Genomic DNA, 26,755 nt, shown 5'->3' with positions numbered 1-26,755 from the left:
TCACAACGCCCCTGATGCTACTCCCCAGCACCAGCCTCAGAAGCACCGCAGTAACGTCCCTTCTGACATAGGCAGAGATATTAGAGATCCAAGCAAATGTGGTTACCTAACGCTGACGGTTTGGTCTTAATATTCACCCTCATTCAGTGGCCTCAGAGGACAGCCGATACAGCACATGATTAGGCATGACAAGCTGAACCTCAGAGATGAACAAGCTTGTTGATAAAGGACAAGCAAGCATTATATTTTAATGATACCAGAAATTAGCATATCAAAATCTTGTTCTTTCTTTCCGTAGCCCATATTTCTGGAGAGGGAGGAAGGAGCTGCAAAACAGAGGGCTCTTTTGCATTGTAACGTATGTTTGTGTCTCTATTTGGCCGGTTGAAGTTCTTCATCAGAAAACTTTACTTGAATCCATAAGTAGCTGCAGCGGAAGAATGGTTAACAGGGACGTGTGGCAGCGCTTTAAAGTCTGAGGATGCAAACTTCATACAAGGTCTCTCCTTTCCCTTTTAATTGCAAGGTATACACAACAGAGGCCACTCACTGTCAAGATGAAAAGATATATTAGCAATTCCTCCTCAACATTACTGCTAAAACACCTTAGGCATGTTTCACTGTGGCTATTTCAGGAGAGGAGCAATCTCTGCTATTTGAGTTCTGATGGCATAAAGCAAAGGCTGCTGGAAATGAACCAAACCTGCCTGCAAATATTTTTGTAACTATCACCTTTGTTTTCAAATCCCACACAGCATTAATTATTTGCCCATAAAAATGACAGGTACAGGAGCAAAGGAGCTCTGATGAGGATTTGCTCTTTGTCTTATGAATCTAGATGGCTTTGCAGCTCAAGGTAAGTTGTAAAGGACAGGCAGAAAGAGAAAAATTATTGCTTTTGTGACTTCTGCCTGCAAGAGCCTGAAGGGAGGGAATGAGTGGGTGGAGGGAAGTTATTGGTCCCATTAACCAATCTGCCAAAACTACCTCTATTATATGTATTTTTTACCCTCTCACCTACTCAACACACAAAACTACGAGATGCGACTGATACAAGCTCCTGTCTCACCAGCTTTTCTTGACAATAGGCAACCTTGACATCCTACAAGTAATTTTAAAAACAGTTTAGAGTCAAGATTGGGGGGTATTTATTTTTAGGTTATCCATTTAAAAGAAAACAACTGTGAATTCATTGTGTTCTCCAGGAAAGAAAGCTATCTGTTTCCAAGGTTAGGTTTCCAAGAACTCCACTCTAGCTGTATCCTAATGATATTTTTTAATAAGAAATGGACACTTCAAAGCTTGAGATAGAGTCATTGTTTGAGCTAAAGCCCAGCAGCTATCGCTACCAAAAAGGAATTAATTCCATCCACTTTCAGAAGGAATAGGTATGCCCATCCCAGTAGCTTATTATGAAATTTGCATTGTATGCCCAATTGCTCCCTACACAAAGGTAGCTTGTGATATTTTATTCCTGTTTATTTAGAGGACCATCTAACGACAGACCATTAAGAAAGAGAAACCATGCACAAAGTCTGAATGTTTATTTGGGTTGCGGTGATACGATGGCACCCATTGCTGCCTAAAGAATGAGAGGTAAGTTTTGCAGGGAGGTTTAAGCTTCTATTAGACAAACAAACATTGATATAAACAAACTAGAGACATGCAAATTACAAACGAAAAGTGCTATGTGCAAGCCACGTGTGTCCCTTTCTAGCAAATTTACAAAGGCAAATGGACGCACAAACATTTTGTTGGTTTATTCCAACGCTTCCCTTTTCTTACTTTTTACAAAGAATCTGCTAAGCTTATTTACCACTGGATGCTTTAGCCTGCTGCTTGCTCCTAGCAGAGCTGGGGTGTCTGGGACTTGCACTTTAAAGCATTAATATTGCTCTGTGATATGCTGATGGGTTTGCAAAAAAGTATTCTGGTGAAGGCTAACTGCTATCTGCTCAGAATGTAAACGTGGGAATCAAATGCACAGTGGGATGCACCAGCCATAAGAACTGTAGACAAATCTTCGAGGTCTTCCCTTAGACATGCTGGGAACATTTTTCCACTCAGCCTTGAAAGAGTCAGGATTGTTCCAAGTCATCCAAGTAAAGCTAAATTGTTGATCAGCATCCAGAGCAGACCTGCCTGGTTGAGGTTGCAAAAGAAAAATGGCTTTATTAGGGCCTGTCAAAGCATAAACCTGATCCCATGCTGAAGACACCACTTCACTGTCTGTGATAAAGAACCTCTGTGTAATGATAGGTTCAACCCCAGCAGTGAGATAAATAGGCAGCAGAACGTGTCTGGGTGCACACTGCTGTCCGTGCCAGTTTGCACTGGATGTGTCCTCATCAGGGAGCCACTGTAGGGGACATGGTAGTTTCAGCTCTCAAAGCAGCAGCTCAGCTGGGGTTTTAAGCTCCTCTGGACTCTATCTTACCTGACTTGCTTGCATGCAGCATCTCCCGGCAACTTCGGCATACGGGAGGGGTGCACCCACTGAGCTGTCCTCACTCAGGTGACACAGGCACTGCCTCCAGGGAGATCAGAGCAAGCATCTGCAGGATTCGACCGCGGTGTACCCAGGAGCATGGCCAGCACTAAGTCAGAGTCCTGAGGCTAAATGAGTCTCTGTAAGCCAGGAACCTCTTTACTTCAGAGGGGAAATGTATGCAAAACCCCCTGGAAACACCGCTGCCCTGCAGAGAGCAAGCTGCCCTTCCCAGAACTGCTTCTTTTTCCTTCCATAAATTCCTCTCCCGAGTAGCTTTTCTACAATTAAATGAAGCATTTCAGGGCATGGGCAAGTACTGTCCTAGAAACACATCAACTTCTGCTATTCTTCCAACTCATTGAGTAGGGAAAATTACAAGAGCACAAACTTAGACCTGAGAGAAATGCAAATGTAACTATCAAAGCCTTGCCTTGCTTCTACTGGCCACCAAGACTGGGTAAGGTAAGGTGAGAGCTGTAACGGTAACCTCGTGCTTGTTTCTATCTAGTGGGGTGTTTGGACAGTGTCCAGACAGAGAACATCAGATCTGTAGTCTTTTTATCAGAGTAGAAATATAGTTCAGACCATCCTCAGTCCAGTTCTGCAAAATTGAGAGGCAGGAATGTTCTGCTCAGTGTCAGGCATGTCCAAACAAACAAACTGCATGATGTGCATCTATCAAACCAAAAATATTCAAAATCTGGTCGCTGAAAGGTAGCTGTCTGTTATATCCTGCACTATTGGTGCTTCAGCAGGGAGTACGCTCCAGTTTGGGCAGGAAGGAATCATTCAGCCTGGTACTTCAGGACCCAAAGTGTTGTCAAGGATGCTGTCATGTTCAAAGTATTTCAGCATGGATGGACAGACAGCTGCCTGTTACCGCCATCTCTTCTCCAAAGCAGATACAAGACAACTCTAGACCAGATAATCCTAATAATCATGTTAGCATGGCATAGAGCCCAAGGTAATATGCCAAGCCTCTCAGTTTATTCCTACATTGTTTATGTGTGTTTATAATCTTTAAATTGTAGCTCTCTCCCATACTAAAAGATCCCAAACAGATGCAACAATAAACTGAAATTCAAGACAAACAGATTGTGAGACAGAGCAGAAAATAGTACTGGTGAATCACAAATACTGAAACAAAATAAATGAATCAGTCCTAAATAGTCTAATTAATAAAGGTTAATTTATTTATCATCCTGGCTAACCTGATATCTCTAAACTCATCTAAATTAATGCAAAATGAACAAAGCACAAAAAGGGCAGCAGTAATTGGAAAGCCTCAGTAGATACATTTTCCAGAAGCTTCTGCTACATAAAAGGGATCCCAGGTTCATTAGTACATCAGTGTGGTTAAGGTGCACAGACATGCTCACTCGCATCCTGATTGGCAGCAGCATAATTAAAACGATGTTAAGAGATTAACTCTTTCTGAGTTAGAGACAGATCTTTCTTCTCTTCCCTTTATCATGAAATGCATCAGAGATGGTCACCAAGACCAGCCCTACCCACACATAAAATGATGCCTCCATCTTACCCAATGCAGTCTGCAGGGAGGAAGACTTCATGACTCCCAGCAAATCAAGCCTGGGACACTTACAGGCTGAGAAATAATTGTTTACTGAGACTAACTACAAAGTCATTCCACTGTAACATGCTACTATTTTTCTACGTCTGTATCTACCCCCAACTAGTACATAAAATTCAGCGTCTGGATTAGTGAAAACTTCATTGCACTTGCTGGCTCACGGTAATTGTAAATGCAGCTCCCGACAGGAGTGCCGTACGCATCGGTCCTCCCCAAGGTACACAACCCTCCAACCCCGATGTCTTCTAAAACAGTCACAAAATTCTTCCTTAATACTCAAAACTTAGAGAGATAAAGGAGATTCATGGTTCACCAGGACAAAGTTGATGTGAGCACTGCACTTCAGGCTGGCACCAGGAGTGCTGGGGGCAGCTGCAGGTGCCCCATTTCTCCCACAGCCCCCTAAGCTGTCCTACGTGCGGTTCATGCAACAAAAGTCATTGCCTAATACTTCAATAGCACAAAGAAAATAGAAGTTTTGTGCTTTCTGTTGCACCATTAAAACACTTCAACATGTGCTAGGTAAATTCAAGGTTCCCACAAAGCTGTTACCACTTTTTAATTTGGGGGCTTCACCAGGTTCTCCCCTTCCATTTTGGCTCCTTGGTATGTGAGTTATAAGACTGATTTCTAATACACTTAAACAGGAAAAGAATTGCATAGAAGGGAATTGCCTAGAAGGTCTACAAAGACTGTTTCACATTGCCAATTTCCGAGTTCGTTGGGGATATCCTGATATCAACCTTTTGACACCCCTTCGAACTCCACATACTCGGTGGCTTCCCCAGGAGGTACTTTTGCCTTCCATCAGGAAGGAAAGAGGTGGCCCTCACTGAAAAGCTTCAATAACAACCTACAAAACATGGCTTTAAAGAAATCTAATGGGGGTAAAGAAGTAGAATCTAAGATTATACAGCAGAGCTATGGTCATAAAGTTACTAATTTTCTTTTCTTTCTTTAAGAGTCCTTCTGGATTACCGTATCCTGTACACTGTAGGTGGCTGCGTTTCATTTCTAAAGGCATAAGTGGTTGTCACTTAAGAAGTAACTGCCTGTGGGAAATGGTAGGAGAGCATGTCAAAATGTTCAGTTTCAGATGGGCATGTGTATTTTTCATTACTTCTTTCCTTGACAATTCCACAGATGTTAAGGAATTCTTTCCTCTTTCAGAAGAAAAAAAAAAAAGACACTTAGTATTTTTCTGGTTTTAAAGAGATAAGTGCAGTTTTTGGAAGCAAAGATAGCTTCCCACTCTGTCTGAGCAGACCTGGGAGCTCTGATGTGTCACTGGAGAAAACAGCAGAGCAATTCTGGGAGGTTTTAAAGGTCACAGCTTAACTGAACTGTAATTGACTTGCAAACATTGATCCATTATTATTAGTGGCTTTTTTTTTTTTTTTTTTTTTTAAATCAAAGGTTATTTGATTTGAAGTTATTTTACTGATTTCAGAGGCTGGAAACCCTCAGTTTGACTCCACTAAATTTGGTCATTCTACCAAAACAAACTTTTGAGAAGCTTCTCTTCCAGCAATGCTCTCTTCTTCCCCTCACTCCAGACTTAACTTTTCCATACCCAACAGCCTGTGGAGACTTGGCTTAGCTCTAGAGCAGCTTCTACTTGGCTTTGGCTTCTTCATTATCATGAATACTACCCATGTATATCTTCCAGCTTCCAAATGTAGAAGACAACCCTGGTTGTGAGTCCTGGATATGGTCAGCAAGACTCTTCAGAAGTAGCTGCACAGTGGAAACATCAATCTTTTTCCAACATGGTTACTAGAGGTAAACCAGCTCCTTTCGTGCTTTCTGTCTTCAGTTATATTGACCCATGAGAGGCAATCATGGGTTGTGGCAGTAGCCACCAGAAGGCCCCAGGCTTCCATCAGAAGGGTAGAAACTCACATTTCATTTCCACTGGTCCAGATGACTTTATTGCTGACATCTTGAAAGAACAGACACACCACAGCCTGAGTACCCAAGTGGGTTAGGGAGAAATCATTTCCAATTGCTTATTCATTGACTATTGCAGGGAGGAAAGCTCCAGATATTTCATTTGATGAACATCATTTAATCCTTTTTTCAATTACCAGGTAAATAAGAAAACAGACAGTTTAAAAATTGTGTATAACTCCATTTGAAATAGAATTGTGATTATTAGTCCCAATTCTCATCTCAGTCCAAGGTTGACAAAGTCAATGTCTTCTTAACCTTAATCTTCTAAGAAATTCATTCAGTCTGCTGGACCCACTGAGGTTTGAGTCTTTAGGAGGTTAAGTTCTCATAACAAAGATTATGGTGATATAAACTTGAATTTCCTTTTTTAAAAGCAGTGATTTTCATATAAGCACATGACTCCACCTGGGACTTGAAGAAAATGGTTCAAATGCTGCAGAGGAAAAGCTATGAGCCACAGTGATTGACTAGAGAAAGTGTATGAAGCTCCTGGGACATTACTTCAATACAGCCAGGTATTGAGCATAATTGGTACTAATATGTATTAGTCCCCAGTGCAGGAACTGGTTTTGTTTGATTCTGCACACTAGCTAGCACAAAAAGGTCCTGGATCTGAGGCACAACAGTAGTATAAATAATATAAATAATTTGGGCACTGACCATATGGGACCAAACCCAAAGCTAGAGCAAGACAAGTTGATCTGCTGTGGAGGATGGAACCATGCCAGCTTATGCTGAGGAAGTGGCCCAAGATCTGATCATGTTTGTGGGAACCAGATGGTGTTTTATGATTTTTTTTTTCATGTAAAGTTCCTCAGACTGGCAAGGGGAAAAGGGAGAGAGGAGTGGTGTGTTGCAGCAGGTTGGTGGGTGGCGATCTGGAGGGGGGAGGAACGGTAGCATTTTCCTAGCTTTGTGGAGTATGACATAGAATGAAACAGCATTACAGACTAACCGAAGTGCTTGATACTCTTGAATATGAATATATATTCCTGTTATTGGATAGAAGCTTTTCCATCTTCTATTCCACTGAAGCCAACACAGGACCTGGCTGGTTTACTCCAGCTATGGGTCAAGTCTAAGTCTCCTACACGTCCATCCTGTGCCCCTCCTCATTGGAGGCTACAAGGATACTGCTAAGAAACATGTGAGCCCATCGGTTCTCCTGCATGTTGCTCCACTCAAACCTCTACCCACACTTCCCACATGGAAAGGGTGGGTAAACTACCACACTACTTTCTTTAAAAGAAGTTTTACTTAAGTTGAGATGTTGAGGAGCAACAACTCCACAAAGTGCAATGAGGAGGCCAAGAAGCTGTTGAAGACCTTCCCAGTACCTTCATCTTTTGGAGAGAATTAATAAGCTAGTAAGCAGGCAGTAGCACATAGCAGTGACTTTTCAGAAGAGAAAAGCTCAGCAGCAGCTCTGCCTCACTCTGCCAGGCAGAAGCTCCCCTGGAGAGCTTGCCTGCTAGATGGATGGCAGAAGCCTTGGTAGAGTGGCTGTCAGGGCACTGACAGTCCCAGTGTGAGTGCTCATTTGGGCTTGTGCCTTTCTTTCTCCATATCTGTATCTGCAGCTATATGTGTGCATATACACAGACACACATTTATAAAATCTCAGTCAATACTGTGGAACATGGGTCTTCAAACATTGTATTCAACAATTTTGCAATAAAATGAAGAGCCATTTGCAGTCAACCCAGCTAAGGTTTGCCAGGTGATTGTCACTTAAGTGGGTGCTGTGGAGGCACAGAGGTCCCTTGCAGGATAGCCTGTGCAGGTCTGTCATTCTTGGCCAGTCTTAAACTTGAAAAAGCATCCAAAGTAGGCAGAGCAGTCAGAAGTTACACCAAGACACTCCACATAGTCAACCAACCAAAACACAGTGATCATGATCACCCCCTTGTGATAAGAACCAGCTGATCCTCCAAATCATTTTGTTTTAATTGCTGAACTGGGGGTAGCTCCTGCCATCCCCCTCAGCTGAGGGCTGTAGGGAGCAGATCCGATTTCCACATTAGCACCCACAGTGCCTGCTTCCAACTGTAGACAGATTTGCCAGGTGGCAAAAGCACAGTGGGAGCCGCTTATTCAAAGGCAGGGAATGGCATCAATAAATTCAGACAGAGCCTATCTGCTTGCAGGGGAACACTGCAGAGACAGTGATGAAACCTCTGATACTGCTTCTAATTGCAGGCTTTACCCCTGGGAGCCGCAGTCTTTATTAATGCAATTATGATGTAGCCAAAGGCAGCAAATGCTTCTGCTGACCTTGGTAGGGGAACAGAGGCCTTTAGTCACCACAGGAAATTGCTTCCTCGCCTGGCAAATGGCAAATAACCCAGTATGTTCCCATTCCTGCAGATGCACCATCTTGTCATTTGACCAGAGAGTATGTAAATTGCTGTTTGATGCCACCTCCCTCGCTCTTGCACATCAGAAATAAAATCCAATGATTTTCCAGTCAGTCTTTCGGTAAAGGAAAATCAAGAAAAAGTAAAACTTATTATACTAGAAGTACACTCTTATATCTTGATTTACAAAAAATAGTGACAATAACCCTTAAAGAGTCCTAATTACAACCATTTTTGAGCTCTGATTTAATTGTAATTTGATGCTTCAGTTCAATTAGCCTAAAGGCATTCAATGTGGAGACCTGCTCAAAAAATGTTTCCATAAATTGAAATTCTGTATCATGGCAAGAAGCTGCCATTAACAATAACAGGGTGCTTAGGGGAATGTCTTAATCATTCAAGAACGAGGTTTCTGACCACACACTACAGACTTATAACCAAAGCAGATTCTAACCTCAGAGCATCATCTCCTCTTAGTCAAAACAGCAATTCCTAAGGTTACCATATATGCTTTGTAAACACAAATCTAAAGAGGATTACCAGTTGTGCTTGGATTTTAAAGGACAAAAAAACTCTTCTCCAGACATTAGTCCCAGCACTTTATCCCCAGTAGCTCTAAAATGGCACTGACTACCACCAAGCTTTGAGTTTCCCCATGTAATAGGTCAATCACAGAAAGAAGTAGAGAACATCCTAGGACTGGATATCTCTATTTGACTACTCAAGGCAGACAGTGAGTGGAAAAAATGAGAACCATTACTTTACATAAAAAGATACTGAGACCTGGAGGAGCTGGATGGTTTCACCAAGGTCATTCAAGAAATTATCAACAGAGTTATGGAATATCCTGGTGGCATTGGACCTACCTTTTCTGGTGCTGGCTGTGTGTGCTGGTGGTGGCCCCAGGACAGCCTGTGTGCCAGCCACGAGGTCTTTGGCTGGGCTTCACTGCAGAAGAAAGTAAAGCCTCCGCCTTCAGCACTTTTCATCCTTGAAGACCTTGTTGGGGTTTTTTTGGGCCTTGTAAGTCAAGGAGACCTGCAAGATCTTTTTTCAAAGTACCTGCAAAAAGGACAGAGACCTACAAGGTCATTTTGCAAAAGAGAGGATTGAGAATTAAGAAAATAAATGAATGCATGCAGAGGCATTGAAGGCAAGTTGGGTAGGTTGCTTGCACCTACCCTGAGGACGCTTTTCTTTGGTGCAACTGATAGATACTGTGACAAGGCCCTGGGGAACCATGTGCCACCAGCTAATGGCCCAGAGAACTAGAGACCCTCCCATAGTGTGAGGGAATAAGACATGAACAGATGCTTTTAGTCAGATGACTTATCTTCAAGAAGCCTAAAGGCCAGAGTTTTAAAAGACATTATAATGCGTTAGTCAACCTTCAAGTAAAGGCTTCTGTGGATCTCAACATCTTAAAGTAATTATGCCTTAGAGACTTGCCCAAGGTTGCACAGAAGCTCTGACAGTGCAGGGAAACAGCCATGTTCCGTATAGCCCCAGACCACCAAGCTGCTCTTCCTTGATACAGTCACAAACACCCATTAATGAGCAAAGGGGGATTTGCATTAATTTTACTGTGCTGCTCGCAGTTCATGATAGCTTTCCATTTTGCATGATGCTATAGTTTAGTCTCCTACTGTTCAGCATGAAAAACTGCCATAAAGCAACAGCTGGTGCTCGCAATATCTCCTTAGTCCCTAACACCACCCAGCATGTACTAGTACTGAATATTGATGAAACTCAAATCTTATTACAATGTAGCACAATATGTTCCTTGTCTATAGATTCCCGTTACTCAGAGTTTTCTCCTTACAGAAAGATTGAGATGCAAAATGAGGATCCAGGTCAGGTCCAGGTTCAAAACACCCACTTAACCCAAGGTTTTGGGAAAGCCCCATGGGTCTTGTTTGGCTCTAGGAAGGAGTGCTTCCTACTGCAGAAGTCTAACCCAGCTGCCAAGTGAACCCAAAGTTGAGGGATGTCAGGTCTTGATCCATCTCTACTTCAGAACACACTTCAATGCAATCTAATGTCATGTGTCCTGAAGACAAAGGCAAATTAACCACTTCAGACCAGCAAGAGTTTCCCTGCACAGCAAATTTTGTTCTCTCCATAGAATCCAAAATTTGGTAAACAGGGACTTTTCATTCAGTTTTTCATTTTGATGCCTTTTTCAAGTTCAAAACTGGAAAAGAAAAAATGTTAAGCTGTATCAGTCCAGAAATAGAAACACAAGTGTAAATAAAACAATGCTATTCCAGATACAGATGAATTTGAGGAGTTTTACTTCTGGGAATTTAGTGAACTTAGATCTATGCATCATTGATTCATTCTTTGGTAGTGGTCCAAATTACACAAGATCCACATTATTAACTTGTGTAGCTGATAAGACACATTACAAATTCCCACATTCACCCCCTCAACCAAAGAAAAGTGGAGAAACAGCAAAAACAGTGTTTTGAATACTCTGGCGGTCTGCAAGTCAGTAGAAGACGCTCTATAAAACAAGAGAAGATATGGAAGTCAGTGGCGGTGGAACATGCATGTTATTGCCTTCCAGCACTCATACACAGGGCTAGTTCCTGACTGCTTGTAGTGATCACAGACAGCAATCGAACAACCCTCTCCTGCCTTACAGACCAGGAACAAGGAGGGAAGGATGACCTTTACCCAAACCATATCTTCATTTCCTTTTCTTACATCATGCTGGTGCTGAAGCTTTCACTCGACCCCAAGGCAAGCGATGCCAGTACTTGATTATCCTTCCTGTTGGAAGGTTGCACTCAGTGGTCTAAATAGATGAAACCTAAAACCACGACTTCTTCTCCCATGAATAGTGGGCATCAAGAGCATTATTCCTCACCTCTTTGTTCAAAATAGTTCAAAATCCTTATCATTCTCTGACATATTTGCAGCTGAGACCTTCTGTTTGACCTCATTTGCAAATTTAATAAGAACAATCTCTACCTCTTCCTCGAGATCATTAATGAAAATAGTGACAGTAAACCCAGGATAAACCTTTGCAGAACCCCACTTTGCAAAGTCTTCTGTTTTGATAAGAAACAGCTTTCTAGCATAGCTTTCCAAACAGTTTTGCAACCACCAAATGAAAATTTTCTTCTAATGAGGTTTCTCTACCTTGATTATGAAAATATAACTGGAGAAAATCAAAAGCTTTATTAATGTCAAGTTATACAATATCCACTGCTTTTCTTTTGACCATAAAACTGGATTATACTGTCACAGGAGAAAAATCAAAATGATTTGAAAGCCATTTGTTCTAGACAAAGCCCATGGGATGCTGCTGACCTCCTCATTATGTGCTAACAGTTTCATTATGTGTTCCAGTATTTTCCTGGCAGATAAAATTAAACTGCTGGTCTGTACATGGAGCTTCCTTAAGCCCATTTGAAAAAGAATTTTTTTTTTTTATCTTTGCCAGGAGACATCACCCATTCTTCATAAGGTCTCAAAAATAGTGGTGAACAGCTCTGAGTTTGCTCAAGGCTTCTCTCTACATACCCTACGGTGATTTTTCACTGCACCTAGCTGATTTGAGAACAACAATCCACACATTTTTTCTCGTTTTCTTCTGTGTTGGCTGCCTGGTGGCAGCTGCACATTTTGGTTGAAGCTGAAGCAATTCAGCATGAAACACTCTAATGTGCTGGGCATCGCTCATCCACAACCTTCCCTCTTCACTGAGGACCAGACCAACACCTCCCCATCTTCCTCTTGCATTAATATACTTGTGCAGTAGCTTCTTCTCATCCTGTATACCCTTCCTAGTTCCCTCATTTTGTGCCTTGGCCTTTTGGTTCTGTCCTCCTTGGCTCACACACTAGTCTTTTGTATTCCTCCATAGAAATTTGACCCAGTTTTCATAGTCTGAACTGTTCCGCTTTGCATTTGTGGTGACTGAAGGCATCATGACTTAGCACTAATGAACAAAGCCTATTAGATGCACAGACAAATCATGCCAGAGAGATCTGGGCCACCATCGCCCCTGTCCAGCACACCCGATTTCTCTCTGCATACTGATCTGAGAGACTTTTACCTGCAGAAAAATAGGAGACAGCCACTTTTCTCTGGGATGCAATTAGCAATTATTTGCACTGATGTCTGGCCTGTGACTCAGTTGTTCTCGACACTCAGTGTACAGAGCAAAGCAGTGTCTTCCTTAGATGAAGGTATCGCATGCAAAGCTGACGGGATGGCAGAGGGAATTGGGAGCAGACCTCCAGGCCCTGGGCTGGGAGCAGCCAGAGGCAAAGGGCACAGAGCTAGTTTGACCTCCTGCACATCACTCATTGCCCCTATGATCTACTGCTGCCTTCAGCAAGATGAGAGAAGCAATAAGGGATCAGGGAGACTATACTGAGCAGCCCCATGGGCAAAAATCCCATCTCAGTGGTCTACCTGGTGTCAAGATTTGAAGGTGCAAAACAGATGTTAAAGGAAGAAAGTAGAGGACCATCGTGAGGAATCTAGCAAGTCTTTACAGGCAGTTTGTCCAGCTGTGGGAGACTGCTTAGGAGAAGCCACAAAGATGCCTGTCAAGAGGGTAGATTGGCATCAGGGAAAGAATACACTTGAAGGGAAGGAATACACTTGAAGAGCCTTGAAGAGTGAAGACAACAGCTTTGCTGGCATGTTGGTGCTGTGACAGGGAAGGGCAGCAGCAGGGGTGCAGGCAGAGGAGAGATGGTCACAGCAAGTTGGTGAAAACAAGATTCCCAGATAAATGTTTTGACTGAGGAGCGTGGGGCAGGACTGCATTTGCTGAGGCAAGGACAGGGCAGTAGCACAGAAGAAGTCACATTCCCAAGTTTCTGGCATGTCTGGGTTTACCTGGTTGTGGGGTTTTTTTTCCACCTGAATGAAAAAATCTTGGTGAGGGGAAGAAAACACAGCATTTTTCAAGGTTTTCTATTACTCTGAAAGCCCAGTAAGAGGAGTAATTGGGGTTGGCTTAAGGATATCCACAAATCAGCCTATGCTCAAAGAAAACCCCCAGCAAACCTGCAATAAGTTGGTCAAGCTCCAGACTCACCGTGGCTAAGAAAGTCTTTAATACGTCCCCCTGCACTGTGTATACCTGGAAGCACCAGAAAAAACATGAGCCCTAGATAAGCTAACAGACACAGACATCCTGCCTGCATGGATGGATCGGAAGGGTTGAATTATAGAAACGTTAGGCAGAAAGTCTGCAAAACTTAGAAGCAGCTTCAACATCAGGACCCAGAGGGAAATCCAAGTCAAAGACAGAAACAAGGAGCTGACCTGAATGATAATCATGGTACTGGCAGCAGATCAAGGAGGAAGATGGAGGGAAGTGCATGGGGAAGAGACTGAGGTCTCTCAGCCACGTGGAGATTGATCTGATGGTTGCATCTCCAGAGGACATTGAAGAGACAGGCTGAGATCTTCATGTGGACAGAAGGAGACAGGGCTGGAGTGATCAAGCAGAGATATGAGTCATCAGCACAAAATCAGGAGCTGACTATTTCTTTGCAGAAGAAGTTGTTCCCAGGTAAAGCCTAACGAAAAGAACATGTGAGTCAGAGGTGGGTGTCATTGCCGCAGAAAGTTGGAGCAGGCAATTCCGCATTGCAGCCTTGGCCCTGGGTCTTGCTGTTGTCAAATAGCCCCAGGCCAAGAACAAGAGCCCAGCATGACCACATTGCTCCACCAACAGCAAGTAACAAGTCACTCTAGTCTTAGAGCAGACATGCATAATATCACAAAAGAGTTCATTAAAGAAAGATATGGGGGAAGATCACACCTGAGTGACTGGGCTAAAAAAATAAGAGGTAAAAAATACAACTGATCATCTTGCTTACTACTGTAGAAGTGAAGCTTAAAATCATTGTTTGGACAGTAACGAAAGGCCCTGCTGATCAACAGATAGCATGAGAAAAAACCCAAACTGGCATTATTTTGGTTTTGGCATGTTAGAGAAATAGGTTGCAACTCGTGTCACACTTGTTGCCAACCTATTCCTCAGAATAAAAACAAACAGAAAAAGACAAATTCAACTAACTGAATTAGCTAATTGCACCAATGCAAGCCAGTGAAACCACACTGCCTCTGGCAGTCCCCGATAGCTCTCCTGGTGTACAGAGACAGAAGCATCACTGGGTGAGAGCACACCTACCTACACCCGCGTGGGACAAATCCCACCCCACCCCCATGGTGGGAACACAGACAAACCCAGCAGCTGCCACAAATGAAGGTTTTAAGGACCCAGGCAAACTGGCAGTGGCTCAGCTGCTGCTGGACCCAGCCTGTGTATTGGAAGTTGAGGAGTCCTCTATTCATGGACATCTCAGTGCATCCTTTGCCTTGCAGCATGTTTGGAGAGCAAACACACAGCAGTGGGAACTTCTGACCAAATTATTTAGCCTCTCTCAAACCAGTATTAACTGTTACTGAATCACTTTGAGGAAAAATCTTCCTTTGACTTCAGAGGACTCCAGATCAAACCCCAGTAATACTTTTATTTCTAGATGGAGAGGCTCTGAAATTAAAAATAAAAACACAGGTTGACATGTGATTCCTGGATCTTCTTGTATTTTCTATAGTATCTTTTTTCAATTGGAATAACCCAGATGTTTGCTTGAAAAGAAAGAAGGATCCCTGCAGCAAATATTTGTTCATTCATTCACTTTCTTTCAGTTTCTTTGTAAAACACCAAATCTTCTAAGAACTGTCCACATTTTCCATGACTAATTAAATGTATCATTATTAATGAAGAGCATCATTTGACAGAACATGTTCAGAGAAAACATTTTTCCCCTAACAAGACTCTCAGGGATCAGGAGCTCGGCATCAAAAATGCCCCAAACAGCCCTCCCGTGCGTGAAGCATCATAACTGGAGGGGAAAGGCACAGAAAGGGCTGTGGGACAAAAATCCCATGCCTGCTCTCCAGTGCCTGCATGGCCAGGGTAACCACACACCCTGGAATACAGTACTGCCATCACCAGTAGCAGGTCGTAAGCTTTGTACCAAGCTTGCAAAACCTCAGGACTGAAATAGAGACATTGGATGCAGCATAGAGGCATGCAGGTGTGGGGTGATCAGAGCTGGGGCACAGGCTGGCACTGGGGACCGCACAGCTATAAACAACTCACTAATGGTCAGTTAAAGAAATGCAGACCTGGAGCTGGGCAAAGTTGGTTTTAAGTGTGACAGAGAACACCAACCTTAAGAGCCAGGGGAGCAAGGCAGGGATGAGCATAACCCCAAAAAGGGATAGAAGCCAAGTGCATGTATAAACATTTTAATTGCATTACTTTTTTTTCCTGTAACAACCTATCTTGTCTAATAATTATTAAACTACAAAGATACTGTATATACTAGCAATATGTTCTTGGCTTTACTTACACATAAGGTGTGCTTCCTTTTTGCCCATAAAGATTTTGAGCATAAAATTAGCAGCATTAATTTGAGTGAAAAGGGGCTCAGCACAAGTTGTCATTTATGTATTGTTTAATGGGATTTGGTGACTACTTTCCCTCTGATTGGGTCCCCTATGGAGGGGACTCTCCCAGCTGCAGCCCATGTTGCTCACTCCCCATCTGTTCTTCCTGAAGAGACCTTTGCAAAGACACTGCGAGAAATCCTCAGTTCCCCTACTGAAGCCACAAATTAATTTTCTGTTATACCCAGTGCCATAAAGCACAGCGAGGGCCCTGTAGTCCTGGCTCAGTGGCAGTGTCTGCTATCCCACAGCACCATCTCGTGGGAGACTGCAATTTGAAAAAAACCACCAGCAAAACCACCAACTTGGATTAAATCCACTTCCAAGAGTCCCATCGCTCTTCCCACAGCTTCAAATCGCTGCAAGAAGCTGCCATGGCACAGCAGGACCAGCGCTGCAGCCTGGAAGGGCTTGCACCGCCTCCTGAGTACAACTGAAACAGCAAGGAGTGACAGGGAGCCCCCCACCATGGCACAGCCTCACTGCGAGTTTATTTTTCCAGGAGGAAGCAAAGCGTCCTGCCATTGCATTGCAAAAGCCATGCCCTTTAACTTGCTGGGAAAGGTCAAGGCTCAGAGCAGGAAAAGTGCAGCAACTCTTTAGCCTATCTATAAAGCGCCCTATTGCAATTCTCTCCTTCACAGAAGACCTTCAAGTGCTGCCTGCTCAGCTCTCAGGACATGATCAGTGGGAGGAAGAACCCATGCAAGCCCCCGTGTCATGTGGTCATGTTCAACAGTTGGCAAAGCCTCCAGCTCCTCAGCTGCAACTACCTTCCTCAAGCTCCAATCAAATATCCCTGAAAAGTCTCCCCAGACAGAGCCATAAAGAGGTCTCGTAAAACCTCTCTTTGGGCAGTCTGGGAGATCTTACAGTGGACCTAAAAGCATACGTCTCAAGGATATATAAGAGAAGTCTAGACCAGAGAAAGCTTTCATCATCTCAAAAAAGTTTATATTTGTGGTTCTGTTGTTTGGGGGTCTTGATTGAAGTGGACCAGCTATTGCTTGAGTGATTTCCCTCATATTTATAATATTTCCCACAACAGGACTGCTGTATGTCAAGGAAGAGGGGAACCAGACTCGGTGGATGCAGGCAAGGCTCCTGCCCAGAGGCTCTGCCAGGCTCAGACTTGGGGCCCATCCTTCCTCCTGAGGTTTCCTGGAGAGCATGCTGGAGGGTGGAATTACCACCCCTCAGAGAAACAAAAAAAATGTTAAAAAGTTTAATTACATTTGACTTATTTTCTGCCTTGGTTTACGGAAAAAGCATGACTTCTCCTGTCTTAGGAGCCTGCTGCAGCTGCAGATGATTTGCTGGGATACAGGGAAAACCAGAGAAAACAGTGCTCCAGGCCACTAGCTGGGTCCCACCATGGGGCACACTCAATGCTTTCCACCTTCCAGAAAAGCATCACCTGAGGCCATTTCAAAGGCATTGCTTTTCCTGATGGGCATCCACACCAACTCTCCTCTCCATAGAAAGATCTTCTGCTGCCTTTTTAATCAAAATATCACCCTTCTTAGCCAGCACTTCAGTGAGAAAATAGTAGGAGTAGCAAACAGCTGCTATCTGCTACAAACATGTGACATAAAGCATATCAATTAGCTCTACAACTCAGTAGCTAATGCCTCATACCTACACAACTCAGCAGCACATCGCCCTCAGCCATGTGCTGGGAATCCCATTTGGTAAGCAGCAGTCTGCATGCGAAGGCAGGAGGCCCAGATGTTTGGCCACATATCCCACACGTACCCAAAACCAGAATTTAGCCTCAGGCTTGCAACTGTAGGAGCTCAGTGCTTCCAATTCCTTTGGATACCAGCCCCAAAGGGTTATTAATGCGCTCGATTTATACCAGCACATTGGAAATGTGGTGCGTCAGGCTTCCATTAAGCTTTCAGGTATCCTGCTGAGCTAACATCTAGGCTGATCTATTTTTCCAAACCTAGCGAGTTAGATCTTGGTGATGGGGAAAGCACTGTGCACACTGGTCCCACAGCCAGTATCAGACACATGTAGCAGAGCAAACACCACTGTCTGCCCATTTAGACCTCTCTGCAGAGGGAGGCAGCAGACAGAGGAGTTTGCAGTGGTTTTAGCCATCCTTGTCGTCTTCTCTAGATGCTCTTTGCACTGCAGTGACTCACAACCACGGCAAGTCCAGCCCTGTGGAGCTCAGCAGGGCAGAAACCAAGGTTCAACCTGCTGCTTTGTCCATCCCCTGAATGAACCAGCCCTTGCAGTAAAGTTCTATTATTTCATGTCCTGGAGCCTGTTTTGCACAGATTTTCTTCTCAGCCATGAGCATTTTATGCTCTCTCCTGCCCAGGAAAGGCTGACCTGCCTGTACAGGGCGTCAGCTGCAAGCTTAAACCTCCCAAACATCCCAATAGTCCACTCTCATGGGCTTTCTCCAACGTTTATTAACCTCTTTATCATACTATCAGCCCATCAGCTCCCCAGTGCTTCCACACCTCAAACTCACAGTATAATCAAGCCTGGCTCATGCTTTGTTTTCTGGGAAAAGTGGCTAAGAGGCAAAGACAGAAAGGATTTACTATCAGCATCCAGACCTTTGGGAATTCAAGCCCAACATGGAAAACCTTCAATCACATTTCAAAGTCTGCTGTGATCAGGTAGGAGACTAAAATTTCTACCTAGACTGTAGGACTTGCTTAGAGCTTTATAGCAGAGGCAAGATTAGAGATCAGACCCTCTATTTCAGAAGCACAAACTCTCAGCAATTAAACTGAAATAGGTTTTCCATTAATGAGCAGTAATTAGGGCTGCTGCTCAGAGCCAAGCAACTCCAATTCCATCCAAAGGTGGTAGCTGTGCTTTTGTGCACTGGCCAACTCATTACAGGGGCTTTATTTGCCATCTTCAGTACAGACAGCATTGAAGGCACCTTACCTCACACCCTCCTCTGTCACCAACATCACCGCATTTCCCACACCGCACAGGAAGGGTGCCAGGTGGACAGGATAGAGTAACATAGGTGAGATGGGCAATCTTGGGTTTAGGCTATAAGTGAACGGGAAATCTACCTTATATTAAGTATTTGTTTCTTATTCAACATGATTCTGTTTCACAGCATCCACTACTTAAAAGTTGGTTTGATTTTACTGATGTTGCATGCTCTGAAGGCTTTACAATGCCTAAAAAAAAAATCTTTTAAAAAATCCCATTTTGTTCAAGCTCTCAAGAAAAAGTGATGCCTGCGTAAGTTTTATTTCTGAAGAGGCACTCCTCTAAAGAAATCCTAACTCCTCTCTTTAATACTGACCTGACACAAAGCTGCTGAGCTTGGGAGAGAGAAGCTGAGAGCATGGGCCAAAGAGCTGCAGCCACAGGGACAGCAGCATTTCTAGGACTGCTCCTGCAGGGCTGCGGTACCCACCTACTACAGAGGAGAGGGAGAAGAGGCACAACTCAAATTGCTAAAGATGGAGCCTTCCTCATACTCTGAGTGCAAGCACTTTTGGACACTGAGGCTGTTCAAAACTTGAATTCAGGGGGATTTTGTAAGTAGGCCATTCTCTTTTGGCTGAACTAAATCCCCTTGAACTTTGAGGGCTTGGTCTCTGCACTGGCTCTCCTCTGGATTTTGCAGCCTGACCTCCACTCTGCTAATTAGAAGTAGCCTTTAAACAGCACATGAAATAGATTTGAAAGATGAGGAGGAAATGGTAAATCTAGGGCATAGGGGATGGAGTAGGGAAAGGCTCCCTTACTTGATCAAAGAGGCCTTCTTACCATATTTAAAATTTAAAACTCATTTAAAGTTGTTGGCTTGCTTTTCACATATAGCCAGTCATCTTCCTCACACGTGGACACCCCCACTCCTCTTCTTCCTGCTGCCCCGGTCTTCACTCCCAGCCCTTTTCCCTTCCCGCAAGAGGACAGAAAGTTTCTCCCTTGAGCCTGATCAGCAACAGCCAGCTGAGCAAACAGCTTCACACAGGAAGGTGTGAGCAACCAGCCAACATTAACACAGCAGACCCTGGGCACAGAAAAACAGGCAGAATCATTTGCTGCTTCTTCCAAACCCTTAGAAGTTGTATCCAGCTTTCCCCTAGACGCAGGTCATGCTGAGCAAGATTTCTGCTCACCCAAGCTAACACCAAGCTAGAGCAATGAGGACGAGCTGCCCAAGGATATGCATCACAGCCATGTACCAGAGCCACAGGTTACAGAGCTCAGCACATCATGGGACTCACTAAACATGGGAGCAGCAGCACAGCAACCACTGAAAGTTTCCTGTCAAGGGCTATACCTCCTACTAGGAGCAATGCTCCTTGCAATACAGCTCTTCTCTGAGGCTTTCTACCCCTAACAGAAATAATACAGGCATGCACCTCCTTAGGGCTGGCAGCCACACTTTGCAGCTGCAAACATTTCCTCTGTATGCAAAGGTGGCTCTTTGCAAGCCAGGTACCAGATTACAGAGCCATTACGACAGACCTTCCACTTACTGTCTTCTAGGAGGGCAGCAGAAGTAGATCAGGACTGCAGCAGAAATTCCTAATATCATCTTTGAGAAGCTACAAGAGAGAGGCTGTCCCAGGAGGTACCATGGCCAAGAACTAAGGGGAGCCGGGCTCTGAGCTTAAATGGAGCTCCAGGCCTACAGGTGGAGGGCGTGAGTGGGGTCCCACGTGAGGCTCGTCAGGGGTTCAGCCTTATTAGTGCACTCAGGGCACCCAGGTATAGCTGGTGAAGCAGAGGTGCTGCTTGGGTGAGTTGAGCCCATGTGATGAGCTCCTTCTAGATCAGCTGATAGAGACTATTGACTAAGGTATATTGGGAGACACAAAAGACAAGGTTATACATGGGTGTTTTTTCTCCTTTGTGTTCACTTGCTGTCTCTATCCTGCTGCTAAATGTTGGCCTGATGTTGCCTATTTTTAAAGCTACAAAATGTAGTTTCAGGCTTTCTTAGGAGGCCTTCCCTAGGAAAAGTGTTGATAGCTTCTGTAACTGTTTTCCTTCTCACTGTTCAAGGTCTGCCCTGGGTTTCTGGCTACAAAGCCTTCTCTAAAGAGTGTGTGCAAGTACTATAGGGTTTGCACTGGGATCAAAGCTTCAAGCTCTGAACACTGCTATGGCTTCAGGCTTTGCTGGACTTCTTTTTTTCCTTTCTACTGGATATATTTTTTAAAAAGCTAGATATATGTACTGGAGGCTTCTTAAAAGCCAATTTGTGGTCAGCACATCAATGTAACTGTCTAACTCTGAAAACTTTCATATGATAGTTTCTCAGTGGCCAAGTTAAGGGAAGAATTTGTTTAGGCTTTTCCTTATGTGTTCTTGAGCCTTTGGCTGAACCATGGAGTTGCTGTCCTTCCTCCTTCCCCAGCTTGGACCCATGGTTGAACATCCTCAGTTGTCTTTGGTGGCTGTAGGGGAGCTGGACCAGTGCCCATACCTGTGCTCTCAGCTTAGCCTTTCGTTATAAAATCCTGACTGGGTTTTATACTCACAATGTTGCTAAAATGTTCTGCTGGGTATCCAGAAAAAAACAATAAATGAATAATTAGCATCCTTTAAATATTGGCCTTGTCTTTGCAGTGTCACAGTTTCCCTACTGCATCCCCATCAGTGAGACTTTTTGGAAGGAAGACTTTTTGTCTTGCTAACGTGTTGCTGGTAGCGCCCAAAATGGGATGCTAGTGCTGTGGGCAGTGCTTTAGCAGAGCAGTGGTCTCTGCCCCTCACTGCTCCCAGGGGAAAGGCACAAAAGCACCGAAGGTATCGGGCATGGGGATGCAAAATGCAACTGAAAAAACTGGGTAAAGATTGAAGCAACTTTGTATCACATTTATGTATAAATACAAACATAATAACATTTATATGTATAATGATGTATAAGCACTCCTGTCTCTGCAGAGTATTGAAAAGTGTCGTTTCAGTAACCTGTTGTTAAGGAGCTCGTTTTGCAGCCGGGAAGCTGCTTTCCTTGAAGCACTGCTAGCAGCAGCTCCAAAGCAACTGCGCTATTCCACATGGTCACCAGATGGCAATGCAGCCGCGCAGCTCCGGCGGCCAGCAGCCCGGTGAGAAATGGGGCAGAAAACACCGATCTGGATGTTTATTGCAGAACTGTGCTTGCTAAGGACCTTGGTTTGCTTTGGGCTTTTGGGGTGCGGGGCCAGGAGAAGACTCATGGGTGGGAGGACCCACCTGGCCCATGGTGATGTCCTTGCCCCTGTCCCAAACAGGGCAGCTCCTGTGAAGCTGAGCTGGGGGAGCAGGCAGCCTGGGCGGCATCTTGGAGAGCCATTCTGATGCCCGAAATCCCCATGACCATTCCTGGACCAAGGTACCCATCTCCAGCCTGGAAGAGCCAGGCTGCCTGCTGGGGTCCTGGCTCACCGGGCAGCACTTCCCCTGGTGCCTACGGGGTAAACATGGATGAGATGCATTGAGCGCTGTGTTGGGTTTCTGGAGCAAATTTCTCCCTGTTGCTCCTCACGAACACCCCCATCCTGGCATACTGCAGTGTCACCAGTGTTGGGGACAGCCAGGCTGGGGGGCTCAATATGCTGCCTGTGTCTGGCCCAGGACCTGACCTTACACTCCTGCGCTGCTGCCGTTGCAGAGCCAGATTGCTCAGCGTGTGGGAGAGGAAAGCTGCGCAAGGGGAGTGCAGCCTGGACCTGAGTGTGGTGGCTTGGTACCCCAAGAGCAAAAGCCCTCCCAAAAAGCAGCTCCTGGGAGCACTGCTGCAGAGAGAGGGGGGGCACTGAGCAGCAGCAAAACAGCCCAGAGCCCCACTGGGCCATGCCGTAAGGGGAGGGCAGGCTGGGGGGACTTTGCGCAGCTCTGGGACCTGCACCGAGGGCAGGGTAAGGAACCACAGGCATCACCAGTGATGATAGGAGAGCATCAGCTGCAAAGTCCACAATGCTGGAAGGTGGGATTGGCTCAGGGACAGGCTGTGGGCCTCGTGGCCAGGCTCAGCTGGCGCCGGACCAGTGGGTGCCGCAGCTGCAGCAACCCCGACACCGGTTGGGACAGGAGTGGGTGCAGCTTGGGGCCAGGGAAGGGGAGTCCAGGGTGCATCTTGTGTTTTGTTCATCTTTGCATTTTTTAATACCTTACTGCAGGTCAGTGAGACGCTGGTGGTATGCCATGGAAACCAGGTGCTGCTCTGATCCCAGGGTGCCCTCAGCATCTGGGAGGGCCGCTCTGACAGCCTAAATCCCCGTGACCATTCCTGGACCCAGGGCTCCTATCTCCAAACCCCAGCAGCCATTTCAGTGGGCAACACCATTGTGCTCTGTCGTACAAAGCTGTGCTGGCACTGCTGTCTGCTTACAGGTTGCTGCTGACCCCAGAGATGTTTGGATGCTTGGCTCTTACCTGCTCTTCCTCCTTCTTCTTGTGGGATCCAAGCTGTTGATGCAGGTAGGCAGTGCTTCCCACCCTGCTGATGCTGGATGGAGAGAGCCAGGGTTTGGGATGCAGCTCAGGGCTCTGCGGAGGCTCGGGCTGGTGGAGGTGGGAGGGCTTGGAGCCTGCAGAGCTGCTCTCTGGGCCCAACACCAGAGTCCTCACCTGACATGGGACAGCAGAGCCCCAACCTGGGTACCCTCCCCAGGGGCAGATCAGCCCCTCTCTCCTGCCTGGCTAGGGATTTTTGCTGGCATCTCTCGGGCAGCAGCAAATTTGGGAGAAATCAGTATTGTTTCTGCTGGGAAAGGTGGAAAACCAAGGCAGCCCCGTTGCTATGGTTGCCACAGACCATCCTCGATGCAACATCATGTCAAGCAGCTCTGCAAGCAGATGTGTCACAGCTGGAAAGCAAAGCGATTCCCCCAGGTGTGAGCATGGCATGGCAGGCCACACACACTGTCCCCTCTGCTCCCATAGCCTCCCCTGGGATGCTGGCTGTGCCCTTGGCTGCACGTTCCCGTCCTTGTCCCTATCCAGGACCCTCCCTGGCAGCAAAAACCCCATCAGTGAAAGCAGCGCTGGGGAGGGGGAAGCATGGCACTTACACCAAGCAATGCATGCAGGTGTTTAAAAATAACGCAATCAGAATATTTGTCATTCAAATAGTGTGTGTATATATAAAGTGCTTAATATCAGATTCAAATGTTGTTTGAACGAGGGGAATGCTGAATATTGGCTAAGCATTACAACCATTTCTAAATCTTTTTTTCCCTAAGAAATGATAGGATCATCAATTTATGGGGTTTTCTCAGCTTTGGTCAATACGGTTTGGGCCAGCATGTAGGTTCACTGGGTCCTGCTGCACCCTTGGAGGTTGAGGGCTCAGGCTCTGCCTCCTGCCACCCTCCGGGGCTTGCTGCTCTTTGCTTTGTAGCTCTCTGCTACAAGGTTTTTAGCATCTTAACCCAAAATGCGCCTGACAGCCTCATCAGAGGTCTGGAGCGAAGCCAGTGCTGCCACTGAGAGCCAGAGGAGAAGGAGCAGACAGTGTGCAGAGCCCAGGGCCTGATCCAGAAAGGTGTTCGGGTGTGAAGACCTGCTGCCACTTCCCCATGCTTACCTGGGCTCTGCCCTTTGCAGTCAGCACACATATTTTTGGATATGTCCCGCTGAACCCCTGGAGTGTTTCTGCCCTTGTCCACACGAAGCACGGTGGGATCGACTCCAGTGCAACCTCTGTGAAGCGGTGGCTGGAATCTGCAGGGTTGGTGTCCCTGTGCCAGGAGCCAGCACCCACCAGGGACCCTGTGCAGTGCAGCAGGGCGATGTTTCCTCTGGCCACCTCACCTGTGTCCCCTCTCTCGGGCCCTGGTGGCCCCAGGAGGGCCAGGGGGACTCCTGCCTTGCCCAAGCCCTGTCTCCAGCAGCACAGGCGCTGATGAGCAGACATTTGCCTCTGCGCTGCTCAGGGATGTGCCGAATCCTGGCTCCGGCTGGCTGCCAGCCAGACCTCCCGAGGGCCCAGGGGGCTGGTTAAGCTCATTGCTTTTCTTTCAGAGGCTTCAGAAAGCCGCCTGCCCGCATTTAATTCAAATTTATTGAATAATTCTCCTGGGAGCAGCTAGTTCAAGACCAGCCACTACAACAGACCATCAACAAGATCAGTTGGCACAGCCCCGGCCATGGAGGGCTCTGTGTCCTCCAGTGCATCTCCGTGGCTGTGCCAAGGGGATGGTGAGCGCAGGACCAGGTGCCTGGCCCAGGGCAACATTGGCTCAGCTCTAAACCTGGCTGCCTGCATTGCCTCCAGCCCCAGGGGATATTTTGAGGTCTGTTAATATCCCTCCCACTTCTACCCCAAACCTGTTTCTGCCTTTGAGCAGTTGTCCCCCAGGCAGCGGTCCCAGAACGGGGCTGGCTCAGCCCTCGCCTGCCTCCGAAGCCTGTTGCCAGCTCGCTGTGCTGCAAAGATGGTGAGATGCAATATGCCTGTCATGGGATGCACATGCACCGCTGGATGCACACCCTACTGTGGTGAGATTCATGTCCACCATTGGGTGCAACAACCTGAGGCCACCTGGACAGGAGTGGGGACAAGCCAGAGCCAGGCTGGGAGTGCAGGGATGAGTTCCCAGCTCCAGCAAGCGGGCAGTGGGTGGTGAGACCAGCCAGATCCTGGGAGATGGGCTTCTCTGAAGGAGGCTGTTCTCCTAGAAAGCCATTTTACTCTGTGCTTAGCCCTCAGCAGTTTTGGGGGCACATCATGTGCCCCTTCCTTATGGCATTCTGGGGGCTGTCCCCAAGGACAAGGCTGGGGACAGGCTGCTTTCATCCCTTGTTCCTCTGCTGCTGTGTGGCTCCATGAGGGCAGCCCACGGCGTGCCTTGCGTTATGCAATTAACCACTGCTTGGAGGAAAAATAATGATCTTCGTTAATGAGCGCAGCACTCATCGGTCAGGGCCTGACGTCCCACGCAGGGGCATGTGCAGTCATGCAGCAGGACTGAATCATAACCCTGCTAACGATGCTGCGAGGCCCGTGGGGAGAGCAGCCTTCCCGCTAGCTCTGGGCACATGTTGCTCTGCAGCACGTACAGAAAGGCAGCTCCATGCTGCCCTCCATCCATCCATCCCTCGTGCCCCGGGCTGTGGGATGGGACCTGTGACAGCTCAACGCGCTTTCCCACAAGGTGTGGATCAGGCAATGTGCCAGAGCCTGGAAAACAGTGTCTGTGGCTGTGATTCAGCCTAGAAGGGGCAGGAGTGCCCAGGGACCTTCCCCACTTGCAGTGACTGTACTGCAGCGTGGGGCCAGGGCACTGAGCCCCCCTCACCTTCCTGGAGTCCCTTATTCCACGCACATCCCCCTTGTCACGGTCATCAGCTGTTGACTGGCTGGAGCCACCACCTAGGGATTCGCAGAGCCGCAGAAGGAGCTCAACAAGCTGTGGCCAGAGGCACCTACCTGATTTATAGCGCTTGCTCAGGCCACGAGAAGCATGGAGCTATTCCTGCAATAAAAGCCTGGGTTTGTTGTACAATCCTGATTTTCCTATGCCGGATGCACGGCTGGTTTAGGGCAGAGTGGGGGTGCAATTGCACCCCACGTCCCAGAGGGTGCCCAGTGCTTGGGGAGGCTCCCCAGGGAGGGCAGGGGGCTGTGTGTCGAGCAGGGAGGGGTGTCAAGCAATGCCCTAATAAACCCCACGTGTGTTTATCTCGGGCAGAAGCCGACCGAGGCGTGCGGTGGGCTCTGGACCTTGGCCAGGCTCGGGTTTGCCCCTGGAGAAAAGCAGCTGTTGCCTTGGGGTTGTGCTGCCCAGCATGAAAAGCCCAATCTGAGCAGCGTGGGGGTACGGGGGGTCTGTACGAGGCGGCAGAGCATCGCTTCCCGCTGCGAGGCTGCGGCCGGCCGCGCTGCTGCGGGGCAGGCACGGAGGAGCATTTTTCAAATCCAGCCTTCAGATG

General features: G+C 46.5%; 1 long non-coding RNA gene across 3 annotated transcripts; it reads right to left on the bottom strand.

Annotated features, from left to right (window-relative positions):
- Positions 1-204: 204 nt before the first annotated feature.
- On the bottom strand, positions 205-20,439 carry LOC127023358 (uncharacterized). 3 transcript variants are annotated; one of them, XR_007767429.1, is made up of 4 exons: positions 20,365-20,439; positions 19,646-19,892; positions 9,259-9,454; positions 205-549 (listed from the first exon to the last, which is right to left on the bottom strand). It is a non-coding gene; the product is annotated as an uncharacterized LOC127023358 (long non-coding RNA). The 3 variants fall into 3 exon arrangements; XR_007767427.1 differs by lacking the exon at positions 19,646-19,892; XR_007767428.1 differs by lacking the exons at positions 205-549; positions 19,646-19,892 and adding an exon at positions 1,541-2,142.
- Positions 20,440-26,755: the final 6,316 nt, after the last annotated feature.

The sequence above is a fragment of the Gymnogyps californianus genome, chromosome 17 (genome assembly GCF_018139145.2).
Source record: "Gymnogyps californianus isolate 813 chromosome 17, ASM1813914v2, whole genome shotgun sequence".
Classification (NCBI taxonomy): Eukaryota; Metazoa; Chordata; class Aves; order Accipitriformes; family Cathartidae; genus Gymnogyps; species Gymnogyps californianus.
The sequence above is the reverse complement of the archived record's forward strand: the minus strand, read 5'-3'. Positions and strand labels throughout refer to the sequence as shown.